This window comes from Nerophis ophidion, linkage group LG20 (genome assembly GCF_033978795.1).
Source record: "Nerophis ophidion isolate RoL-2023_Sa linkage group LG20, RoL_Noph_v1.0, whole genome shotgun sequence".
NCBI classification, from domain to species: domain Eukaryota; kingdom Metazoa; phylum Chordata; class Actinopteri; order Syngnathiformes; family Syngnathidae; genus Nerophis; species Nerophis ophidion.
Window position 1 is genome coordinate 23,409,040 of NC_084630.1, and position 1,248 is coordinate 23,410,287.

Consider the following 1,248-nt stretch of genomic DNA (forward strand, 5'->3'; position numbering starts at 1 on the left):
CAACCAATAGTACGTTAATGTTAAATTTTACTCGCAAAAAGTAATCCCCCCATTCCTATTTCCAACAGTCCGCTGATTTGAGCAGGAAAATGCTGAACGTCAGTTTAACATCTTTGTTTCATACCTGTCACCTGTCAGTTTAGGTTCCTCATCACCACTTCAAGATGGCGTCCACGTCTTCCAGCGTCTCGTCTCAGTAGTAAAATATGACTGTGCATATACACTTTATATTGTATATGTATGTATATACTGTATGTGTATGTATATACTGTATATGTATGTACATACTGTATATGTGTATGTATATACTGTTGAAACAAGGACACTGGCAATTATCTTGCATAGGTAACATTTTGTTTGACGAAAAATAAAAACATGTAATAATAGCACATGTTTTTATGTTGTTGCTAAAGTAAACTGCATAACAACCAAATGAGAAAAATATGCAAGTTTTCATTAATTTTCAATATACATCACATTGTATTGTATTGCATCCAATCAAAAAGATGTATTATTGATATCCATGTATGTGTACTGTGAGCAAACGCCAGTAGTCATGTTTATCATGAAGTCAATTACAAAGAAACTCATCACATTGGGGGCAGGGCATAGTAGTGGTGTTAAATTAGCATGTTGAGGTGGCTAACATTGTCATATCACAGACTTTGGAGTAAGGTCCAAAGGTCATACTTGCTCTCAAGTGAAGGTGTCTCATTCACAATGAGGACTGGATTTGATTGACAGGTCAAGGGCACATTTATTAATTTATTTATTTTTAATTGACCAACAAACGTATATTTGAAAACCAGACAAAAATCAAGGAATTTTCAACGTCAAAAAACAAAACCCAAAGCAAATAAGAGTAATAATACTAAAAAATATAGTTTTAAATGTTTTTAACAAGGATATCAATTGAAGGGCTTTTGCACTTTTGATCATTCTCCAAGATGTTATTGATGATTTTAAAGCATTAAGCCAATGGGGAAATGTAGCTTTTACTTTCAGATATCGAAAATTACGTATAAAAAAATGTAGCTTTTGAGCAGCATTTCTATCACATCCGGTCCGACTGCCTCAACAAAAGGGAAAATGGCTTACAAATTACCTCCTCACTAAAATAGTTTACATCTTACAAAAGTACTTTTAAATTCAGACAATCTTTGTGTATGTCCCAGCTAGAGAAAATGATTTGCCGTCAGGCGCTCGTCGGACGCCCAAGGTTGTCAAGCGTTTGGGGTCCTTTTAGGG